The 11,929-nt window shown below is 41.8% G+C and overlaps 1 long non-coding RNA gene across 1 annotated transcript; it reads left to right on the top strand.

The window, feature by feature from the left end:
* The first annotated feature begins 3,284 nt into the window (after nt 1-3,284).
* On the top strand, nt 3,285-6,942 carry LOC123370956. The gene is made up of 3 exons (XR_006579656.1): nt 3,285-3,413; nt 4,782-4,825; nt 6,520-6,942. It is a non-coding gene; the product is annotated as an uncharacterized LOC123370956 (long non-coding RNA).
* The last annotated feature ends 4,987 nt before the right edge of the window (nt 6,943-11,929 follow it).

Here is an 11,929-nt window from a genome sequence, read left to right as displayed (position 1 = left end):
ATAGTTTGAAAAAAAAATACCATTCTCTGAATGAGTCCGTAGATAGATTCACATTCGTATAAAACATAGGACATTGGCGAGAGGGCGTGAGGGTGATTACTGGACAACATGAGCTGGAAAGCTGTCCAAAAAAATAATCACAAACGCCGTAGTTATTAAAGTAAGAAAAGCGAAGCGGTTCATTTCTCTCTCTCAACACATTTGTGTAGGGTTCCGTCACAATTGTGGCCACAAGAAGTCTTTAACATCAGGCACTTATAAATGCGCACGTATATATTTATCAGAAGCACAGACGGAACCCAGACAGAACCCATCCTGGCTACGATACTGAAATCAGAACAAATGTGTCGGAGAGCGTTCTCCTTGCAGTAGCCAGGACATCGCAAACCTCAGTCTCCTCTAGCTGATGCTTAGGACAAAATCTGGTTACGATTCTTAAAAAGGAGCTGCTTTTGGAACCCCATCTTTCAGTTCTGATCCGAATGCATCAAGGGTCTCCAAAACAGACGCTCAGACAAAACTATTTTCAATCAGTTGCTTCCTTTCTACCGCCCCATTTCCCCAGACAGAACACCTCCGTGGATGATCTTTTTTGTTTTTTGTTTTTTTGTTTTTTTTTTGGTGAAAAGAAGATTTAGGGAACATTGGACAAAATAGCGGTAGTAAGGAAGAGAAAGGCAATAAGGAAGCACAGTCCAGAAGTGAAGCGGGACGGTTCTATCTTATTTTTGAATTGTAGTTATGTGAATACGCCAAATCGCTGAGAAATAGTGGCAACACAGCTACAGCTATGAGATGGGTCTTTAAAAAGATTGCACCAGACTCCGGAAGACTGGAATCTGATGTGTGCGGGGGAAGCTCAGATAAAGACAAACGAACAAACATCAATGGCAGAAGTCTGCTAAATCAAAATTCGTATTTAGCCAAATCTGCGTACTAAAATCCCCTGAAATAAATGCCGTTTTACTCACCCAAGGTGTCTATGAACATTCAGCGTTGAGTTACAGATTCATTTTGAAACAGAAAGGGACACAGAACATGACGGCGTAGGTCTTTTTAAAGAGTTCAGAGCCCTTTTAACGAATCTGCAACAAGAGCTTTAGGGATTTTTATGTATTTGTATTTAAAGGAATAGCCACTGGCTCTGATCTTTCTCTCATTACTCAGCTCCTATTGATTTCAATCGGCGTTTCGTTCGTGTAAAGGAGGAAACGACCAGATTTACCGACCTTCAGATTTAAGACCGAAATCTAAAGGCTTTCCTTAGTACAGGTGGAAATATCTATTTGCTTAGCATATAGGAATGTAGGTACAGGGGACTGAAACCATAGTCTGTCTGATTTCTCTACCTCGAATTGTTAAATAAATAAATCACATGAAGTGGGGAGACATTTTCAGAAGGTAGGGCTGTCAAGAGATAATCACACCCCTAGGGAGGATTTGGTTGTGTCTAGTGTAATCTCACCCGAGGGCTGTGATTATCTCATGGTATCCATACTCACACGTCATGCTTTATTTCTTAGCTAATAAATCACTACAAATGGCGCAGTATATGCTTGGGGCAGTACACCCAAGAAAGACAGCGTATTGAAACCACTGAAACTGAGGAAATATAAGAACCACTAGCTACTTCACTTTGAAAGGCTGGAATCTGAATTAGGTCCGACTGCAAGGACACCTTTTCATTTCAGAGGTCTGGCTTTGTATGCATGGGGGTTGGCTGGCTGTTGTATCCAACAATGATGCCAGGGCATCTCGTGTGTTCTCTTGTAGCTGTATAGTCCAATCTGTGATGAAAAATGTCCTGAATAGATGTCGCTTAGGAATGTGTAGACTTGGAATGATGCGTGGCCAATTTTTCAATCAGTTTTTCTCATCTGTCTTTGCCAAAGTTTTTACAACCTTTATTGATAGTTGCTCTCCATTCAGGTCTGTCCTTGACCATATCTTCAAAATTATCAATATTTATGCTGCATGAGTTGAGATTCTGATTAAGGTTGTTTTTGAAGCATTTACATTGACCGTCCTTGCGCTTTCTGAAATTCAAGAGGAATTTTTTGGGGAATCTATCATCAACTATTTTGATAGCATGACCTGTCCATCTAAGCTAAGTTTTGATAATCATTGCCTCAATGCACCTTCCTCATCCTCTTTCAAGGATGTTAATGTTTGATGCTTTGTCTTGCTACAGTGACTTTGTAACATCAATGGTGATGTTTGGGTCAGTGGTAGTGGTTGAAAGAAAATTTATTTTTTCCAAGCTGATGGTAACTCCAAACTGTTTAGTTGTCCCTGAGAACCTGTCAAGGATAAGCTGTAGGTCATTTTCACTCTAAGTACAACGTAATCACAGAGCTTCATATATGAGTTCTTTGAGAACTTTTGTCTTTGCAGTAAGCCTTCAGAGATTGTAGAGTTTTCCATCAGTTTATGCAGATGGCCTTTTGAAGATCAGAGAGACAAAGGTGGGTGAAGTAATATCTTTTATTGGACAACTTCTACTGGTCAAAGAGACAAGCTTTCAAGCTACATAGAGCTCTTCTTCAGGGCTTGAAAACTGTCAGTTGCATAATTTAGAGTGGATAAAAAACCTCACTTCTTCAGATGCATGGAGCCATGCATCTGAAGAAGTGAGGTGTTTTACCCACAAAAGCTTATGCCCAAATAAATCTTTTAGTCTTTAAGCTGCCACTGGAATCATTGTTGTTTTTGTGGATACAGACTAACACAGCTACCCCCTGATTATTCAGAGTGGCTACCAAAGAGGACCAGTGAAAGCATGAAGCTTTGTTTCACTCTGTTAGATCTGGGGAATGGTTCAGGGTGGCTGTGACAGTCTGCACCCCTAAGTTCACTCCTTTTCCAAGACTATAATGCATTTTGTACAAAGTGTGCCTTGTGAGGTGCCATTTGAAAACTCATGATTTGCTGATCTTTATTTTTCTGGAAAACATGTGCGGCATCATTTTATGTAAAGTTATAAGAGTCTACTGTATGATGTTACTAAGACATATTCCAAAATCTGGGGAAGCAGCCACAAACCATTTCCTCAGAGAGAAAAGGCCAAATGATGCTTCAGCCAGGTCAACTAAATCAAATGGACTATCACCTGGTTAAGTGGCCACTCTTGGCAGGAAAAAGGGAGTAAGCAAGAAAATTACATCTTGGCCAAGAAACAACTGGAGGTTCCTGTCCCCACAGACTTCCTGTCTCCTGAACCCCAGATAGAGATAATTCTCAAAGAAGAGAAAAAGGTATAAGAATGGGGAGCAGATGCCCCAAGATATTCCTCCCTTTCTCTTTACCCACAGCAGCCACAACTCCTGAGGAACAAAGAAACAGGTTTGGAAGGAAGGCATTGGGCCAGTAAGATTCTGAAAGGAATCCGGCCAGTAAGACTGCAGAAGCATGGGGTGAGAGAGACTTTCACTTTGAATTCTCTTAGCTTGTTAGTTGCATTTTACCTTTTATTTCTTTGTAACCAATTCCGACTTTTATGCCTCATTCCTAGTAATCACTTTAAATCTATCTTTCTGTAGTTAAATAAACTTGTTTTATTGTTTTACCTAAACCAGTGTGCTTGGAACAATTTCATTTGAGATAACAAGATTTGTGCATATCATTTTCTATTAATAAAAGGATAGGCTTTATATGAGCTTGTGTTGTCCAGGAGGGGGCTGGGCAGGACAAGATGCACATTTCTGAGGGAAAGTCTGGGACTGGGAATTTACTCGTGTGGCTCCAAAGTGTAATTCCAGAGTGGCTGGCTATAGCACTCATACTGTATAGCTGGGAGTAATTTATACACTGGCGGCTGTGTGTGATTGTTCTCACAGCAAAGCAGTGTAAAAGGCACCCCAGGTTGAAGAATTGAGACGACACAGTTCTTCAACACTCCAGATTGTACCCTGGGTAATTTCACAGCAGCCACCACGTGAGAGTACTTGACCAGTCATGGCTTCATGGAATTGACATGTGATGTTAATGAATTTGGTGGAGCTGTCATAGTTTCCTAGAATTTTCTAGAGACTATTTCTGCATATATGTTGAATGCATATTTTAGATCAGTTACGACAGAATACAGTTCCATGTTTTGTTCATTGCATTTTTCTTGAATCTGTCTCAAAAACAAAAACAATGTCTCTGGTGCTCCAACCTGAGCTAAATCCACACTGGGAGTGGGCCTCTGGCAGAATCTTCTTTGAGACTGTTTTGATAAGTCAATTGAGCAAAGTATAAGCAAGGATTTTACCACTAAGGAGATACCCTGGTAATGGCCACAGTCAGATTTGTTGCCTTTGTTTTTGTATAGTGTAACTATGATTGCGTCTTTGAAATCCTGAGGCATTTTCTCAGATTAATAGATAACCTTGATAATTTTGCATAGATAGCGGACAGGTTTGTAGCCTGCAAGTTACAGATTTCATCTGGTATGCTGTCTTTGCCTGGTGATTTACTTGCCTTCATTTGTCTGATAGCTTTTTGTCCTTCCTCAGCGGTAGTTAATTGGGCAATTTCTTCCTGTGTGGGATGCTGGATTAGTTCCTCTAGCCTGTGGGTTGACAGAAGAGGGATGGCTGAGTAACTCAGTAAAGTGCTACACCCATCTTAGAGAGATGCCTCCTTTGTTCTTTATTAAGGCAGCTCCATCTGAATTCTTTAGTGGAGCTGGTCCCGATTTTCATGGGCCATAAATTAAGTAATTCAGAGAGTAATAAAACAACTTGGTGTTGTTTGTATGGGCATAATGCTGTATTTCTTCTGTTTTCATTTCCCACCAGTTATCCTGTGGAACACAAAGCCATATTTGAGCCCTGGCTTGCAGGTATTTGAATTTGTCTTTCTTTTATGTTGATTCTTTGTCATTTTGCCCAGACATAAATACATTGTTCTTTTCCTTGAAGATCTTTTTTATTTCCTCATCATTTTCATCAACTCAATCCTTGGGCTGCCTTTGATTTTAACCTAGAGTTTGCAAAAAGGGTGGCTGATTTGAATATATTCCACTTTTCAAGTGTGTTATTGAGTTATGATGTAATCAGTGATGAGCTGCCAAATTTTTAACAACGGGTTCCCTCCTCCCTCCAAAATTTTAACAACGGGTTCCCTCCTTCCCCCCCCTCCTTGGGGGGGGGTCGTGCCCCATCCAACCCCTCATGTTCCTTAACACACACACTCCGAGACCCCTGACCCATCCCCCCCTTCCCTGTCCCCTGACTGCCCCTTGCCGCCCCACCCAACCCCTCCTCTCATTCTCAATGGCCCCCCAGAACCCCTACCCCATACAACTACCCCTTCTCTCTGTCCCTGAGTGCCCCCACCACCTCATCCAACCCTGCTCTTTCCTGACTGCTCCCCAGGATCCTTGCCCCCATTCAATCCCCCTGTTCCCTGCCCTCTGACTGCCCTGACCCCTATCCACCCCCCCACAACCCACCCCCTCCCTGCCCCCTTACCACACTGCCTGGGGACCGGGTCCACTCTGCCAGGACCACGACCGGCGCCGCGGGGCCCGACTCCCCGGGCCGGCATGGAGGCCCGGCCGCTCGGCGGCAGCCGTGGGGCCCGACTCCCCGGGCCGGCGCTGGGCTGGAGGGAGCCGCGGTCTGGGACCGGGAGCTGCTGAGCCAGCCGCACCTCCCCTCCCCCTCTGCGCCCCAGCTTACCTGCTGGCTGCCTCCATGCTGCTTGTTCAGGCTTCCCGCGAACATCTGATTCGCGGGAAGCAGGGGAGGGGGAGGAGAAGGGGGCGGAGCAGGAGAGGAGTGGGCGGGAACTTTTGTTAAATTTAGCAGCCCTTAACAAGCGGTTCTAAAATGGCTGCTAAATTTAACAACGGGTTCCCGCGAACCCGTGCGAACCCGCTGCAGCTCACCCCTGGATGTAATGCTACCAATTTTTACCTATATGTTTTCCCTCAGTGTTTCTTGATGAAATGGATGTTTCAACCTTACTAAATTCAGTTTGGGTTTAGCCTGTTCAGCACTGTTTCATTGAGAGGCAACAATGTATAAACTGAAAATGGTTCTGATCATCCCATGGTCAGTTCAACCGTTTGCTCCTCGCATTGCTATGGTGATCTCTATGCTGTCTGATGTCTCTGCTGTATAATGACATAGTCAATCAAGTGCAAGTTCTCTGATCTTGGAGGCACCCCCCAGCTTTTATATTTGTCAGTTTGCCTGAAGATTGTGTTGGTAAGGATGAGCCCATGCTCAGCACACTTGCTGTCGTATATTACTCTAGCAGTGCCCATCCTGGTTCTGGTATCTGTGTGGTGGGATTTGTCCGTGTACTTAAAAGTTTCATGTACAATTAATGCTCTTCCTGATTTGTATTCCTGAGCCCGGCTTTTCTTTGTGTGCTTCATCTCCTTTAGCAATCAAGGCCTGCTGTATAATGTGGTTATATGCCTATGTACATTGCAACATCTTAAGAAAGTTGGCACCATCACAATCCTATTTGCCTCTTGTAAACAAAGTTTGTGGATAGTATAAAAATGTTTGTTTTAACTTACAGATTGCATCAAGCAAGGAGAGAAGTAACCTCCCTAGAAACCTACAGGGTGTTTGAGTTCACTCCTAACTTGGATGCTGTCCTGAAACCAGGGAGGGAATGGGAAAGAACAACAGTAAGAAAGACAGTGGGAAGAAGAGGTCTGTCACAAGGTAGGGGATTAGACGAGAACAACAGTGAGAGAACCTGACAGGAAAAGGCCATGAATGGGAGCAATAGCGACTGAGGCAGCCTTCTTACAGGCACAGTGAGGAGGGAGGATGGTCTTCTCACTTGTTCAACTTTGAATATGCCTTTGAAAATTGATTTGGCCAAGCCAAATATCAGAATTTTGCCTAAAATTCAACCAAATACCTCTCAGAAGCCAAGGTTTAAAATAGGAACTGAATTTCCTTGGGCTATAGATTCTGCTGAAGAACAAAGTACAAAGCAGCCCTCATCCTGACTGGGACCTGTGGTAGCTCCTGTAGCATAAATGATTAATAACAATAATAATGTATCCTGCGTCCTGATCTTGGAGATTTTATGCTGGTGAAATTTCTATTGAAGACAACAGCAGTTTAATCTTCAGAAAGACTAAAATTGAGTCCCCATCAAGTGAACAATACAAATAATAGAGAGACAAGGTGGGTGGGGTCATATCTCTTATTGGACCAATTTGTGTTTGTGAAACAGACAAGCTTTCAAGCTATATGGAGCTCTTTTTGCGGTGAAGAAGAGCTCTGGGTAGCTAAAAAGCTTTTGTCTTTCACCAACAGAAGTTGGTACAATAAAAGATACTTCCTCACCCACCTTGTGTCTCTAATATCCTGGGACCAACATGGCTACAACAACACTGCAAATAAAATATTGAATAATAAATAAGCATGTACATAGAGTCCTATTGTTGAAAAGGCCAAGCTATGCTCAGTACAAGTTCTGAGGTCTGAGAGTCAGAACAATTGCTTTATTCCACCTTTGCAACTCCTTAATCCTAGTGCTGGCCAAGAGCCAGTTTGGCTCTAGCATAAATAAGAACAACCCAAAGGCTGCCTATATGCTCAGCTGCCCACAGCCTTAGGTAGCCTGGAATAGACAGAACACAGAGGCTTCCTGACCACACTCTCTATGGTTCTATGAACGGCGGTGGCATGGAGTCACTACTTCAGTTCTACAACATATCTGACTTTATACCATCTATTCTAATTAAGCTGGTTCTATAGCCCCTTTACAGGGCCAGAATGGCACAAAGGACCAGAACAGGACCAAGATCTTTGCCCTCAGTCTCTTCAATCTGAGGCTTTCATAGCGCTTTACAAAGGTTTGTTTTATTATCCCAATTTTCAGTTGGAAAAACAGGCACAGACTAGTTGTGACTTTGGCCCAGCTTACTCCACACGCTAGAAAACATCCTATTGCCCTTTCAAGCAGCTTTTATTTTTGTAGATTGACAAACACAATGAATTGTGTGGCGGCTTGTGACTTGGGACAAACATCTGCAGGGAACAATGATAAGGACGGTAAATTGATTTTTACTTGTGATCCTAAAAAAAGATTTCAACCTAGGTCTCCAGTGGTGAGAGGTTATGGGGGATTAATCTCTGCACTACCAAGCTTTCTTCTAATAGTCTTAAGAATTTTATTCTTCCTTTAAAAAAAGACACATTTTGATAATATCTTTTAATAACTTTACTCATAGTGATTTCAGTTGATAACATTACTGAAAAAAGTTTTTAGAAACCAATGGAATGGAAGAGCCATCCCCATTCTTATACGACTTACACATACTTTACATCAGTTTCTACTATTTTTCAAATCAGAGATCTTGATGACATTATGATACATCTAACATATATAACGAATTATAGAATAGGAAAAACCTTAATTTTTTTACTCACACTGATCAACACAGTGGGAAGAAATTAGATTTCTGATAATTAGGAATGTGCAAGGTTTCATGAAAACAACCTTTTAAAATTATGATTTGAGTATAAAGAGCACCCAGAACAGATCAAATCCAAAATGCAATAACTGTATTTCTATTCACTGGGTATCAATGTGCCTCTTTTATTGGTCTTTCAGAATCCCAGGAAGTCATGATTACATGGCATGTGCTTTCCATTTTCAAAAGAATAGATTAAAAAGCATGAAAGTCCTCTTAACAGTTTTGGGGGAAAAAAGTATTTCTGGTAAACTCTGCTGTTCTTTGAGAAATACCACAAAATTCCTTCAAGCTATCATGCAATTATAGCATTGTAAATGCCAGAAAAATTACAATGTCAATAACACTGAAAAAGCCCTGTGAAATATTATATGCTTTTACTAACCGCTATTTTGTCACAAATAATGTTCATTATTCATTTTTAGTGATATTCACTTTTCTTTCTGTGTTAGACTTCCATATTGCTTTGTACTGTAACACAAGAATTATTTTAATGTAGTGGTTACCAGTGAAATGTTTTGAGGTAACTAATCAATAAATGGTGCATAAACTTTGGTAACTCTACTATTATGCAAGCCTTGTCGCTCTTTCCTTTATTGCTATTATTTTTATTGAGCTGAAATAAAATAATTATTTTATTATTTATTTATTGTATCTGTACCAACAGAATAAGAGACAATCTTTTCCCTAGCACATTTAAAATCTAAGGTTCTGACTGAAGTAAATGGGATTATTCACATTCTTGAAATTAAGCACAGGCATAAGTGTTTGAAGGAAACAAGGCAAAATCCCTGTCAGCCTAGTGGCACAGCAACAGTGTGTAGTTAAACATACAGAGCTTCAGGAGTCCAACTCTTGGGCCACTTGGAGACCTGGCACATCATGAGGTCACTTACTTGGTTTCCACTGGAAGGCGTCAACAGCCCCGCTCTTTGAGTACACATCAGTGGCTAACCAAGGAACGACATTAGTTATAGTCTCAGAAAAAATATTTCATGTTGTCTCCCTGGTTGGAGGGAAAAGCAACACTATGGATGATGGAGGTGGAAGAGAGCTTAACCAGAGAAAATCAAGGAAGAAGGTGTCGTATCTCAGAACTTGCTGTTCTTCAGTGGAAGGTGTTACCTGTGCTGTATGTCACAGCCAAAAGGAAGGGTTTGAGAAGGCTTGGAAAGGGGGTGACTTGGAAAAGTAGAAATTCTAGATGGAGAGCTCATACTGAGACAACTAAGGGGAACCTCAGGGAACATCTGCACTGCAAAAAAAAAAAAAGACTCTTGGCAGTGAATCTCAGAGCTATGGGGCGAGAAATAGCAGTGTAGATGTTGAGGCTTGGGCTGGAGCCCAGGCTCTGAAACCCAGATTGTGGGAGAGGGTCTCCGAGCTCAAGCTACAACCTGAGCCCAAACTTCTACACTTTTATTTTTAGTCATATAGTGTGAATCCCTTGAGCCCGAGTCAGTTGACCTGGGCCCTGAGACTTGTTGCCAGTAGTCTTTTTGCATTTGCAGTGTAGACGTTCCCATGGTTAACACAAATATTAACAGGCCCTCTGATTCAAGCAGCTAATTTACAAGTAGGTAGGAGTATATCTATCAGGAGTACCAGGAGTATAACCACCAGATAGCTGGTTGGTTACCTGCCCCTATGTTGAGGATTATTGCATATATGCTCAAAACATCCTACTTCCAAAGATATAACAGACTCACTAGGAATACCAGTTGGGATGCATGTGTCTGAAAACTTTTTTCACATAAGACAAAACATAAAATTTATCAAACTTGTCTGTTTAAATTCATATGGCCTAGTGACTACAACACATGGTGGGGCGAGAGGGGGGTGGAGACTCAATGGACGCACTGGGTGAACTTGGACAAGTCTCAACCTCTGTGTGATTCAGTTTCTCAATCTGTAAAAATATTTACCCTCCGTTATTAAATGCATTCAGACTAGGGCCGTCGATTACTGCAGTTAACTCATGTGATTAACTAAAAAAAACAATAATCGCAATTAAAAAAATGAAGCATGATTAATCACAGTTTTAATCGCACTGTAGAATACCAATTGAAATTGAAAGTGTATATTATTTTTTATTATAAATATTTGCATTGTAAAAATGATAAAAGAAATAGTATTTTTCAATTCACCTCATACAAATACTGTAGTGCAATCTCTTTGTTGTGAAAGTACAACTTACAAATGTAGATTTTTTTTGTTACATAGCTGCACTCAAAAACAAAACAATGTAAAACTTCAGCGCCTACAAGTCCACTCAGCCCTACTTCTTGTGCAGCCAGTCACTAAGACAAACAAGTTTGTTTACATTTGCAGGAGATAATGCTGCCCTCTTCTTATTTACAGTGTCACCAGAAAGTTAGAACCGGCATTTACATGGTGGAAGAACTTATTGAAGAAACGGATTTTGTGTATAGATCTGAACACAAGCTCAGGCTCCATCTAATGTGCTGTGACAATGTTTTCCACCACCAAAAAATGCTCTGACTCCTGCACCCAGAATAAGAATCTTAATTTGGGCATGACACACTGTAACATTCCCATGGAGGGTTGCCTTCTTGGATAGTCCTGGATGGAGTGGGTAATCCCTGAGACAGCCTAGTCCTAGACATTAAGGGCCTTGAGTGTGAGGTCCTTGTCCTAAATCTACAAGACAAATAAACAGAGAGCAAGATGAGGTTGGAGAGCACTGGTATGATGTGTTCACGCCATCCTTTGTTCCTCACTAAGCAGATAGGTACAATTTGTAGTTTCCATCTGGCATTTACCTTCAGCCCTAGGTAGAGTGAGTTGCAGAAGTTCAAAGGTGACAAAGACACTGTAGAGTGTAGGCAGTACAACCAGAGTGTAGGCAGTACAACCCAGTGGTTGGAACAGGAGTCTGGCCTAGTGATTGGAGAAGAATTGGAGTAGTGGTCAGGAGACAAGCCAGTGATTTGGAACCAGGAGTTCTGAAGAAGGCAGGGACTAGGACCAGCAGCAGGCATGGGCTGGAACAAGAGCTGGTACAGGAAGCAGGACTGATGCAGCTATGGATGTGGAACACATGGAGCAGCCACTGTGCTGCTGTTGCTACAAGGCTTAAATGGTGAGCTGTTGTTCCTTCTGTCCAATCAGGGAGCACTATTATTTAGTGAGGGTTTATTGGGAATAGCCAGCTCATCGAGTTGCTTGGCAACCATACCCTGAGCCAGCTGAGTTCCTGACAGGCATGGAACCTGCAAGGTCCTTTGCTGAGAAAAAGGAGGGGATTAAATAATTGTTATATATCAGGGGTAGGCAACCTATGGCACGTGTGCCGAAGGTGGCACGCGAGCTGATTTTCAGTGGCACTCACACTGCCTGGGTCCTGGCCACCGGTCTGGGGGGGCTTTGCATTTTAATTTAATTTTAAATGAAGCTTCTGAAATATTTTAAAAACTATTTACTTTACATACAACAATAGTTTAGTTCTATATTATAGACCTATAGACAGAG

Source organism: Mauremys mutica, chromosome 5 (assembly GCF_020497125.1).
Source record: "Mauremys mutica isolate MM-2020 ecotype Southern chromosome 5, ASM2049712v1, whole genome shotgun sequence".
Taxonomy (NCBI): Eukaryota; Metazoa; Chordata; order Testudines; family Geoemydidae; genus Mauremys; species Mauremys mutica.
Note: the sequence above shows the minus strand (reverse complement) of the source record. Positions and strands in the feature narration are given on the sequence as shown.